Source organism: Oryctolagus cuniculus, chromosome 7 (assembly GCF_964237555.1).
Source record: "Oryctolagus cuniculus chromosome 7, mOryCun1.1, whole genome shotgun sequence".
Classification (NCBI taxonomy): Eukaryota; Metazoa; Chordata; class Mammalia; order Lagomorpha; family Leporidae; genus Oryctolagus; species Oryctolagus cuniculus.
The window spans coordinates 29,861,743-29,874,631 of NC_091438.1; the positions used below are offsets into that span (position 1 = coordinate 29,861,743).

Genomic DNA, 12,889 nt, shown 5'->3' on the forward strand with positions numbered 1-12,889 from the left:
GCTCATCCCTGAAATAATTGGCTTTTCAATATCTGAACAAAATTAACGTTCCCTTAGGAAGAAGATCAAAGCAAATGGCTGGTGGGTGGGAAGCAATAGTGATTATCACATTCAGGCAGCAGGACTTATTGGGATGGGATCAAAGTGGGCACTTTCAAGTTCAGCACAAAAGTCTCCTTCCAATGGGCTCAGCCCTCCTGTAAGGCTTACTATAGAGGTAAATATTGTAAGTGGAAAAGAATTTTCTCATTGTCTTAAGGTGTCATTTTGGAGTGAAAAAGATTCTAGATTGGTTAATTAGAAACCATATAAGAATCAAATGCTGGCTTAGGATTGGTGACTCACATTTCTGTATGGTAGACCCATGTGTAATACTTGTCTCTCTTTTACCATGTCTTTTCTATTATGTTTCCTCTGTCTCAATGCATTTTAGAGCAGAGGCTCACTACTTACAGTCCATTCCCTTTGGAAATTCTTTTTGTTAAAAAGTTATTTCATATATATTTTTAAAGATTTATTTATTTTATTTGAAAGGCAGAGTTGTTACAGAGAGGGGGAGAGAGAGAGAGAGATCTTGTATCCATTAGTTCACTCCCCAAATGGCAGCAATGGCTACAGCTGAGCTGATCCAAAGCCAGGAGCCAGGAGCTTCTTCTCGGTCTCACACATGGGTGCAGGGACGCAAGGACTTGGGCCATCTTCTACTGCTTTCACAGCGCAAAATCAGGGAGCTGGATTGGAAGTGGAGCAGTCGGGACACAAATGGCCACAGTATGGGTTGCTGGCACTGCAGGTGGTGGCTTTACCTGCTACGACACAGCACCGGCCCCCAGTTCATATTCCTTTATTTTTAATTTCACAATAGTTTTAAATTTACAAAACTAGAATAGTGAAGTTTTAAATTGAAGTTTCTATAATTAAGTCCTTATGTATTTAACATAGACACATATGTGCTGTGTAGAAAAAAAGACAGATTTTGGAATTAGAAAGGATAGGCTAGTAGCTCAGGTTTGCCAAAGACTGATTAGAGTTAGGAGACAAATAATTAGATTGAAGTCCCAGATAAGTTATTTATCAGCTCTGCAGCCTTGGGAGAGCACTTAACTCATCCCCCCACCTCCATGCCTCAGCCTTCTTATCTGCAAAGTGATGCATAATCATATCCACTTAAGGGGGTTAAATGAGTCAACACACATACAGTCTTAGTTCTGGAGACAAGAAATATTGCTTACTATTTTTAAAATTCATTGTGAGGGCTTACAAAAATGATTTGAGCTCTCTAAAACTTAGTAAAATTGGTATATGCATACCTAATTCTGAGGTTCCCTATAATGATTAAATGAGACTTTGAATACAGAAAACTAAAAACAAAAAAATTGAGTCCTTCTTCCCACTTCACTTGCCAAATACTTGCTGCTATTGGTTGCATGTTCTTGCCCCTCTAAAATTCATAATCCATAACACAACCATATTAAGAAATGTGGTCTTTGGGAGATTAAGTCATAAGGGCTCTGCCCTCTTGAATGGGATCAGCACTCTTATAAATGGGCACAGGATTAAGGGAGTGCTCTTGCCATTCTGCCACATGAAGACCTAGTGTTCATGCCCTCTGGAGGTTGCAGTAATGGGCACCCTGTTGGAAGCAGAGAGTGAGCCCTTACCAGACAACAATGCTGGTGTCTTGGTCTTAGATATGCTACCCTCTGATTTCTACTGCACTAGTTCCACTTTCTCCATGAAGATATAGGAATGAGGTTCATGGAATAGGTTGGTCTCAGCCCTCCATATGGACTCCATTTTCTGCAGAAGGGAATCGGCTCCTCTTAAAGATCTGGCCTCACCATCGTTTGTATCTCCCCATCCACTAGATTACAAGCTTGTCAAGCACTGAATCAAATCTAATTCATCCCTTCCCTTTAGTGCATACTATCTGACACAAAATTGGTACCTTGCACACATTTATGACTAAATAAACTTTTCTCTGTGCCTCTCAATGAAGAACTAAGTACTTCCCCTTATACATTCCATAAATGTTCAAAGACATTAACTATTGATATCATTATTATTATAATTAATTCAATTGTGTATTCAGCTAGTGGGCTGGGAGTGAGTGGGGAATGTAGTTAGTCCCCAGGCCTGCAGTGCTATTTCCCTTCCTCCTATGATAGAACTTATTTTTTTTTATTTGACATATAGAGTTAGACAGTGAGAGAGAGACAGAGAAAAAGGGCTTCTTTCCATTGGTTCCCTCCCCAGATCGTCGCAATGGCTGGAGTTGCGCCGATCCAAAGCCAGGAGCCAGGAGCTTCTTCCTGGTTTCCCATGCAGGTGCAGGGGCCCAAGCATGTGAGCCATCTTCTACTGCTTTCCCAGGCCACAGCAGAGAGCTGGATTTTTACAGGAGCAGCCGGGACTAGAACTGGTGCCCATATGGGATTCCGGCTCCGTAGGCAGAGAATTAAGCAAGTAAGCCACGGTGCTGGTCCCCCTAGGATAGAACTTCTAATGTTTACTTTTCCTCTCCCAAGGCACAAATCATACCCACAAAGACTAGCCAGCACAATGGGCAGAGAGTATTGCATCTCTCATGGAACAATTCCCTGTTTCCTACACTCAGGCTGGGGCCACATTTTCAGTGCAGCATGCAATTTGGGATTATGCAAACTTCATTTTAAGTCAGCTAACTGAAGTCAGATTTTGATGACCGCTGCCCCTAAATACGTTTGTTCCAAATCTCTCATGGATGCCTTTCGAATGGTAACTTGAATTACTTATGAAATATGGTAACTGCTGCATTAAATCAAAACATCATTTTATTCAATCCGACCTTCTCTCCTTGAAGCCATCTCAAGGCATGGATTGAGGAAGAGCTTGAGAATTTCATGGCATAAACTTTTCAAACAAGTAACTTCTTGTGATCTTTTATGAATTCCCATCATGAAATAACCTTGATGCTCTGTGAAATTCGTTCAGGAGACATCAGGGTCTGTCCCTAGCTCTTGGTATCAAGTTTGTGTTCTCACTATGGTCTTGGAGATGCTGAGTTACTTCCTCTGTCTTAGCAGACCTAGGATGCCTGGTCTTTATGATAGCTGCCTTTAGCTTTGCGACTCCTTTCTTTTAATTACACTTGAACACTAAATAATTTTTCAAACATTGCCTCCTTGGGAAAGAGGCACACACATTTTTTCACTCAATGAATGTCTCCTCAATGTAAGAGAAACTGTTTATCTAAGAGAGCAGAAGTTCAGAGCTGCACTGAATTGTTCTGCTTTGGGAACTGTAAAAAACCCACTGAGCTGAATCCTAGTTTTCTTTTAGCTGGGCTGGGAGGTCTGCATAAACAGCCTTTCTTAGGACAATTTGGCAGTGAACCTTTTGGTCAGGAAGAGAAGAATCATACGAATGTTTTTATTTCTCATTCTCCATCTTCTTCCACCCTCCCCTTTCCTGACCTTTCTTTGAACTTTCTTGCTGAGGCTAGAATTTGATTGGGGCTTTGTTTTACTATTTGGGCAAAAATTTTGGGTCAGCTGAGGTCAGTTCTCATTTTATCTAAATCAGTTTGCCCTTCCTCAATCTCAATGGAAAAACTTCAACAAAAACGCATTTACACATAAGACTGAGTTTTCATTGAGCTCTGTGTTGATAAAGGAGGCCAGATTCTTATCCCTGGAGGCACTTTACTACATGATAATGTTTTATTAATTTTTTAAAAGAATTTCTACTTCATCTTAAATTGGCTCCCCTGCTTCTTTTTTTAAATTTATTTATTTTATTTGAAAGTCAGAGTTACACAGGGAGAGAAGGAGAGACAGAGAGTAAGAAAGAGAGACAAATCTTCCATCTGCTGGTTCTCTCCCCAATTGGCCACAATGGCCAGAGCTGTGCTGATCCAAAGCCAGGAGGCAGGAGCTTCCTCCAGGTCTCCCATGCAGGTTCAGGGGCCCAAGGACTTGGGCCATCTTCTTTTGCCTTCCCAGGCCATAGCAGAGAACTGGATCAGAAGTAGAGCAGCCAGGATTCGAACCAACACCCATATGGGATGCTAGCACTGCAAGTGGTGGCTTTACCCACTATGCCACAGCACCAGCCCCTACCCTGCTTCTTATTCTAGCTCTAAAAGCTTGTGGATATTCCCCATAATTTCAGTCTTAACCTTGTCCTAAATATGTATGAGTACCAAAGAGGTATCATCATAAGATAGAGGATTTGCAATCAAGAAAGTCAGATTCCAGCTCTGCCTGTGCCACTGCATGTAACCTTGGACAAATTCCCCAACCCAGGCTCCTCATCGCAATATATTTGTGATTGGATAATATTTAAATCCTCCAAGATTTCATGATTTAATTAAGAGCAACTGAATGGAAATCAAAGACCCAAAAATATATCAAAGGGCATTGGACTTAGTTTAGAATTCACAATTTTTCTACATGGTTACTGAAGTGAGGGGCACTCTTTCTTGAGTTTCCAAGGTTAAAGAGCTATTAGGGAGCAGTGGAGACTCTTAGCATGTGAGAGATAGAAAGGACCGTATCATATCTAACTCATTCCTTTTGTAGATGAGTAAGCTGGGAAGTGGAGGGGAGCAACAACTTGTCTAATTTTGGCTAAAAACAAACAAACAAACACTTCCATGGATTTTTCTCTTCATTGCTCTTGCTTCGTAATCCCCTGATTTTCACACCAGTACTCAGAGTAAGTAGTATTCTTTACCACTACTACTATCTACTTCTACTACTTTATCTACTACTCGGAGGTATTCTTTGTCATAAGTGTTGAGAGCATTGTGTTTTGAATATTGCCAGTTTTGGGGGAGTATTAACTTCATTTTATTTTCTATATAGCTTTAAGTTCATAAAGGTTTACTTCCACAGGCCCCAAGTAATGGGTAGAAGTCACAGGACAATCTCTCTTCCCACCAAAAAGAAGCTGCATACTTTGGTAAGTGCTTGTTCTAGAGGGAAATACTTAAATTTATATTCACGATGTTGTGCAAGATCCTTACATACATCAAAACCTAAAAACAGCTTGTGGTGGTTTTAGTCCTTTGTTCAGGTGCCAGGACAGAAGCCACATACTATTGAGCACGACAAGAGGCAAAGGAAACAGGTGACCAGCACCTGGCAAGGAAAGAAGAATGCTAGATTCTTTGGAGTGGGGTGTGTGTGTGTGTGTGTGTGTGTATTTAGAGCCTTCTCTGTAGGAAGGTGCTGGGCAGGGATGCTAGAGAAAGAAAGGGTCCACCTGCCCTCAGTGATGGGCACTGATATAGCAGCTGATACCAGAGAACCTACTCTGTCATGGTCGAGGCAGGCTATGGGATGCAGAACAAAAGGAATGCTTAGAGAAAACAGTTTTGTTTGGAATGCAAGATGGTCAAGTTTCAGCCTTTGGTCCAGGGCAACCCTTGCCAAACTTGTCAAAGGTGAAGGATTAATTTGGTTAGAATAACTCTCTGGAATCAAAACAGCTCCTCTTAGCTCTATGTTCACTGTTAGAAAAAAATTCACTAGCATGAGTATTCTGGTGTGTTAATTCCTGAGACTGTCTTATTCTTCCCAAATAACTGTACTTGGTAGAATAATCCAAACACTGAGAGCAAAAATCCACCAGTCCTGGTCTGCAGTTCCTTAAGAATGGATTGCTGGTGTGGCTGCACAGAGATAAAGAAGCTGCACCCTGATGCAAAAGATCAATTGACCGACTATCCTGCTCCAAATCTCAGCCTGAGGTATATTTTAGTGAAGGCAGGTAGCTATGCTTCTCAAAGCAGAGAAGCAGTTTAAGAGCAGAGACATAGAGGAAATTAGGAAAGAACCATCTTGATACAGAGTTATTCCATGGTGTGGAGCGAGAGGGCACAGAACCCAGTGGCACTGTCACTGTGATCGCCAACTGATGCCCATTCCGTACAGTCTTGAACTGCTCCAGGACTGGGAACTCACTGAAGTCACTGCCTCCTGTAGGAATGAGGACGTTCATCTCAGAAGATTTGGCATTCTTGCTCAAGTAAGGGCGCCAGCCTTTGTTTTTTTTAATGGAAATTGTTGGCACTTTATTCATTACTTGATCTTCGATTATCTCCACATTGCCCACCACGTCATCGAACACCAGACTGAGTTTTTTAGTTATCCCTGAGTTACTCTTGCCCTTGATTTGCAGTGTTGTGTTGACATGCTTATATATGTAAGCCACCTGTTTCAGCTCGGTGTCATTGATCCCTAGGTTGGAAACATTCTCTTGATTTTCAACTCTCCATCTCTTGCCCTCACTTTCTTCTTAATTTTTTTTTATTTGACAGATAGAGTTAGACAGTGAAAGAGAGAGAGACAGAGAGAGAGGTCTTTCCTTTGGTTCACCCCCCGCAAATGGCCACCACGGCCTGAACTGCACCGGTCTGAAGCCAGGAGCCAGGTGTTTCCTCCCAGTCTCCCATGCGGGTGCAGAGGTCCAAGCACTTGGGCCATCCTCCACTGCCTTCCCGGGCCACAGCAGAGAGCTGGACTGGAAGAGGTGCAGCTGGGACTAGAACCGGTGCCCATATGGGATGCTGGTACTGCAGGCAGAGGATTATCCAAGTGAGCCATGGCACGGCGTCTGTCTTCACTTTCAATACAGGTGGCTCCTTTTTTGTAGCTGATTTGGGGGATGGGCTTTTTTGGGGTTTAGATGCAGAGAATGGTTTAGGGTCACTGCATACTGGACCACTCTGAGCAGTCAGGGCAGGCTTCCTGTGAGTCCTCATATCATCAGACACATATTTCAGGGCATGTGTGATGCTGTCTCCCTGGGTAATCTGTGTAGACAGTGCTGAGCAGGAGGCAGAGTCACTGAAGCCTGAATCGGTAGGGACTTGGTGGAGGGTAGATGGATCAGGCAGCAGGGGAGAAGGACCTGACCCAGCAAGAGTCCAGATGGCAGTCCACTCAGTTCTTTTGCTTGGTCACCATTTTGCTGCAGGCTAGCTGGGTGGTATGCAATTCCTTAAATGTAAGCCTGCCAGCTCCATCCAGATATTCAAGTAGGTGTTGACCCATTCCACATGCTTCTTATCCACATTCTTTTATTCCTTGAGGATTCAGTTTATATAAAACATGGCAGCATCATTCATTTCTTTCACATAGGGGTCAGGCTTGGAGGCCATTGCCAGCCACCCCAGGGCCTGGATGCTTCCTCTGACAGCTGCCAGGTAATTGGGAACAACTTGCTGCCCCAGTTTTTCTCCCAAAATGTTATCACTTCTTGGTTCTGCTCTGAGATGGATGTCAACAAATCATGCAGCTTATTATCTGCTGGCTGCTGGCGTGGAGAGGCTGTAACCAAGAGAGCTCACTCCAGCTCCAGACCTGTGTGCACCATCTCTGTGTCTGCACATCTCCCCCAGTCTCTTCATTCACCTTCAAGTACTCTACCCACAGCACCAGCAAGCAGTGAGTCAAATGACCGCACTTAGAGATGCCCCTTTGGAAGGACTGTTTCCATACCCTGGGTTCATGTCAAAGGGACAGGATTCTGCCTCCAGGTGGCCCACTGCCATCTTCAATCTTTCTACTAGATTTTGCAAGTCAGTCACCACATCAGAGTTGTGCCTCGCATTAATACTGCTAGCTCCTTCCTTCCTTCCTTCCTTCCTTCCTTCCTTCCTTCCTTCCTTCCTTCCTCCCTCCCTCCCTCCCTCCCTCTCTCTCTCTCTCTCTCTCTGATAAAGGCAAACCCATTAGGCCATTCTGATTATTCCTCATTAGGATTGTCACCAGAAACCAAATGATGTGTTGGTGTGATGGTCGATAAGTTGTACCTATGTCCCTTGGTTGAAACAAAAGCAAGGAATTTAAAATGCCATGCATGTAAAACTGCATAAATTGCTTGCATGTCTTTCATCCTTTTTCTTGGTTCTACATATATCAATTCTGTAATATGTTCAAACCTGAAAAATATTTCCTCATCACAATTTTCCCAAACTGCTTTTACCCAAGGTATCAGGGCAGCTGAAGTTCAAATTTATTTGGAAAAGTAAATAATCAGGATTGCTGACTACAGAAGTCTACCAATTACATCTTTAATGTGCAGAGGTTTATCTACTACATCTTCAGTGCAAAGAATACAAGACTACAGATTTGGTTTGGCACACTACCCCCAACCCCCCAATTTTTTTGTTCCCAACATTCCTCAGACAATGAGGACAACACATGACATTTTAGCATTAGTCACCTTAAATTCAGTTTGCTAATAAATATCGACCCATCCTGAGAACATCTTGTTTATCTCACATTTGGGGGTGTGAAATGTGTCACTCATGAGTTTTTTCAGGCAATTAGTATTTTTTTGAAAGCCAGCCATAATTTTAAATTAATAATATTTGATGGCATGATTGCCATTTTTTCTAATTCTAGAATAGTTATAGCTGTCCTTATATTTTTGGAGTGCCCAAATTTCATTAAGAGCATCAGTTATTGAACAGTCTCTGATAATATGAGGGTACTTCTAAAAAGTTCATGAAAATGGAATTGACAGCTAAGTTTACTTCAGCGAAAAATTTTTTAAACCACGTGTAGTTTTTCCTAATATGACATTTCTATAAACATTTAAAAACTCCTTGTGCAGTGATCATTTCAGGGATTACTGAAATGCACAAGGCCATTTGCCCTATGTGTAGGCATTTCTGGACAGGTGCACAATTTTATTCTTGTGATATTGATATGAATGGTTACCTACCTGTTCCTACTGTGGATAGCATGATAATTTTTACATTCTCATTCACCCAAGACCATATTCCTTGTGCATTAAAGCCAAATAAGCATATTTTTATAACCATGGGGAAGAGAGAGAGAGAGATAAGAATCTGAGACTGGCCTCTGGGACTTCGGTGCATGGAATTTTACTGGCCAAAGATCTCTTCTTGTGTTTATTTTAACAATAACTAGTGTGTGTGAGGCATTTTCTCCAGGGCTTACAGCTATATATTAGTTTCTAATATATGGCTGTATTGTATTATCTGGGGTCAGTTTGTATACAACCTCTTAAATAATAAAAATGTACTTAAGCCATTCTTGGAACTAGATGTTAGGAATTAAGGATGATCAGGTAAATAAGTAAACGAGATTCAGCCATGCACTGCATTTCTTCCTGCAATTCATTCCATTCCTGGGAGGTAGGTTGACATGTCTGTTAAAGAGAATAGGCTTTGGAACCAAAGCAACTTAGGTTCAAGTCCAAGTTAACTACTTTTTAACTCTTTGACTTGAGCAATTCACTTAGCTTCCATTTTCTTCATGTGTAAAATGCATATGATAATATCTACCTCTTTTTGTAAAATTAGCTGTGATAAAGCATGTAAAACACTTAGTCCAGGGCTTAACATAAAGCAGATTCTCAATAAAATATTAAACCTTATTTTAAGGCACACTTTCTTCTTATCTTCCATATTTCTCTCATCTCTATATTTTTTTAAGATTGGTTGATTTATTTATTTGAAGGTGAGAGTAAGGGTTGGGAAGGGGAAGTTAGAGAGAGAGACACATCTTCCATTTACTAGCTCAGTCTCCAAATAGCTTCAATGTCTAAGGCTGGTCCAGATCAAAGTCAAGAACCTTGAGTTGCATCCAGGTCTCCCACATGGGTGACAGGACCCTAAGTAATTGGGCATCCTCCACTGCCTCCCCAGGTTCATCAGCAGGGAGCTGGGTGGGAAGCAGAGCAGCTGGGAGTCCAGCCAGTGCTCCAATATGGGATGATGACCTTGCAGGCAGCAGTTTATCTGGCTGCACTATAACCCCAGACCCTTCTCTATTCTCCTTTTTAGTCAGGATTGGATAACCAGTATATTGAACAACACTTAAATTTCATGACTAAGCATAACAGAAGTTTATTTCTAACCTATGTGAAGTATAGTCATAGTGGTAGGGGAAGAGACTCAGGCTCCTTCCAGCTCAGCATAAAACACTCTTGGCAGTGAACAGCAAATGATGGCCTATGGGCTAAATTTACCTGTTGCTTGTTTTTGTGCATCCCATGAGCTAAAAATGGATTTTATCCTATTTAAATACTTATTTTTATTTTATTTATTTGAGAAGAGAGAGAGAGAGAGGAGGTAGCCAGGTCTGGGTAAGGCCAAAGCCAAGAGCTGCAAACTCAATCCAGGTCTTCCACATAGGAGACAGAGACCTAATCAATTGAAACATCATATGATGTTTCACAGTGTGCACATTAGTTGGAAGTTAGGATTGGGAACAGAGCTGGAGCATGAATTCAGACACTCTAATATAGTATGCAGACCTCCCAAGTGGTATGTTAACTATTAGCCAAATACTAGCCCCAATACCTACATTGTATCCTTGATTTTGCTTCTTGGCACATAAAAATATAAAACATTTGCATCTTGCTCTTTAAGAAAATGTTTTCCAGCCCTCTTCGTGGGCCCCAGAGAAAAATCCTCTCTGGGTCCTCTGCTGGGCCATCAAATGGAGGAAAGGAAGTAGATTGTGTGGGAGATTTCTTTAGGTCCGTTCAGGAGAGGGCATGCCAAAGTCCCACGGTGTTCCTTTAGCCAGCACTGAGCCAAAGCCCATACCTAGCTGCAAGGGAAGCTGGGAAATGTGCTCTTGTGTAAGCCCCAGGAGCTGAGTCATGGATTCCAGTGAGCACAGGGCAGAACGGCAATATCACCTTAAAAATAGACCTCTTCCTGTTCAACCCGCATATACGCCTAATCTACCTTTTCTCCTAACCCTATTCCATTCAACCCTAAATGTTACTGACTCACTCACTCTTCCCTTGGCAGTGGACCACTTCGTTGTCTACCTCATGGGGATACTCTTTATGTGGTCTCTCTAGGCACCTCTTGTTTCTGAATCTACCTAGTCATTTGTATTTTACAACCCCTCTTTCTGCAGTGACTTTAACAAGACAGATCTCTCCAGCATGATCTGTGCTGGTGTTCCTGTCACTCACAGAACAGACACACCATGGCTGTGTAAAAGGATGATTCCTTTATGCTGCAACCCCAAGACTTCAGACTCTAAAATCCTCCTTTTTGACGGTCATTTCTTGTTATTGCACCTAGTCTCTTCTTCCTTACACTCCCTGGTCTTCTTCACAACCTTCAGGTGTCTCTCTTTTCCATCCTACTAATCCTGGGCTCAATGATCAATCATATCAGTAACTCTATTCCTGACACCCAAACATCCTTCCCCCGAAGTCTTCCAACCTGTTTTCTACCCTGAATATTCCCACATCTCATCAAACAGCATCAGTATTCATGTGCACCACTTCTGTTCCTAAACTGGCGAGTGTTGCAAAATAAAGACCAATGCACCGGCTAACTTGTTCTAAATATCCCTAACCTGCCCATCTTCATCTGGGCCTCAGACACTCAGTAATTCTTTGATTTCTTTCCAATAATTCTTTGAATTATTTCTGATTGTTACCCTGCTGCACACCTAAAGCTTGCAGTTTCATTATATTTCTTCATCCATCACTGCCTCCTTGTTCACTATAGATGACTTTTGTTTTATTAGGATTTTAAATAATTCACTCATTACTTCAATGCTTATTTACAGAGAAACTATTATACACCCTCTGCATATTTTATATTCTTGTCTTTGCATTAGCCAAGATTTGCAGTATGATATTGAACAAAAATGGCAAGAAATGTTACACTTTCGTAAAACAATCTGTAATGAGGATAAGCTCTGTTAAGAATAGAGCGATTCTGGCATTTACAGAATGGATACTGTTCTTTTCCTTCTGCTGGAGGCACTGAGGAATTTTCTCCAGGGTTTGTTGTGATGACCCAGTGGTAGGGCTCCTGGAGATAAAATCACAAAATCCTGGAGCCCTGTAACTGGCTTCTCTTCTCAGCAGTGAGCCTCCAGCAATCTGTCAATTATAGCTCAGCACTTCCTGCGCTAGAACTGATTCCCATGTAGATTTCTGCTCCAATAGATGAGCCTCTCTGACATACCTGTGTGGTCTCTCCAATTCTGGGGGCCACAGTTTGCCCTGTGAGCCTACTTCTCTGATGGATCTCAAAAGAATTGTTGATGTTTTAATTTGTTTATATTTTTATTGGTTGTTAGGGTGGGATGGAAACTTATAAGCTCCTGACATGCCAAATTAGAAGTGTAGAGAAGAATTCTTACTCAAGTCATATGGGCCAGGAGATTTCTCTGTGGGAAAGATTTTGTTATAGATTTCTTTCCTAATAACTATGAAAATATTTTGAATTTCTGTTTTCTTCCACGTCATTTTTATAGTTTTTTTTTAAGAATTTGCCTATTTTATCTAAATTTTCAAAACACACTTGTCATAAATTAATATAATAGTCTCATAATTGTAATGGCTTTAGGATCTTTGGTAGTATCTGCTTTTTTTCTTGGTATTGGTTATTTATTATTTCTTTTTCTATCATTAATCTTATTATGAATTTATCAATATTATTAGATTTTTCTATTTTTTTAAGATTTATGTATTTATTTGAGAGGTAGAGTTACGGGGTGGGGGGGGGAGAGGGAGATCTTTGATCCATTGGTTCACTCCTGAAACGGCTGCAATGACTAAGGCTGGCCCAGGCAGAAGCCAGGAGCTTCCTCAAGGTCTCCACAAGGGTGCAGGGGCCCAGGGACTTGGGCCATCCTCCATTGCTTGCCCAGGCACATCAATAGGGAGCTGGGTCAGAAGTGGAGCAACTGGGACTTAAACCAGCACCCACATGGAATGCCAGTGTTGCGGGTGTGGCTTTAACTCACTGAGCCACAACACTGGCCCCTGGACTTTTCTAAGAACAAATTTTTACCTACAATTGATAACCAGTCTGAAACTTTTATTATATAATTATGTTCGGCTTTTACCTTTATAATTTTTTTCTTTTACTTCCTTTGGGTTTAAT

The 12,889-nt window shown here is 41.6% G+C and overlaps 1 pseudogene; it reads right to left on the reverse strand.

The window, feature by feature from the left end:
- Positions 1-12,889, reverse strand: part of LOC127493524 (adenylyl cyclase-associated protein 1-like) — a 47,067-nt pseudogene that overhangs the window by 20,340 nt on the left and 13,838 nt on the right.